Here is a 331-nt window from a genome sequence, read left to right as displayed (position 1 = left end):
CCCAGTGTCTGTTGAATTGAATTGAAAATTCACTTTATGGGATTCTTACTGTGAATCTATTTAAAATAATGCTTTGAATTTTTCAAAAATTTCAGTAGCATATAAACTGTTTAAATCAAAATAAATATAAAATTAAAATACAGAGGGCAAGTAAGAATAAATGAGAGGCATTTCAGTGGACATCTGGGTATTTATGGACTTTGAGTACCTAGCAAGAGAAACGAAAAGAATATGCGTTATATATGCTAATTATGCTAATGAATTTTCCCATATTTGCTAATTGTTCCTCATATCTATGGAGCTTGTTTCTTGTAAACTTTCCTTTATCTTA

Source organism: Pseudorca crassidens, chromosome 1 (assembly GCF_039906515.1).
Source record: "Pseudorca crassidens isolate mPseCra1 chromosome 1, mPseCra1.hap1, whole genome shotgun sequence".
NCBI classification, from domain to species: domain Eukaryota; kingdom Metazoa; phylum Chordata; class Mammalia; order Artiodactyla; family Delphinidae; genus Pseudorca; species Pseudorca crassidens.
The sequence above is the reverse complement of the archived record's forward strand: the minus strand, read 5'-3'. Positions refer to the sequence as shown.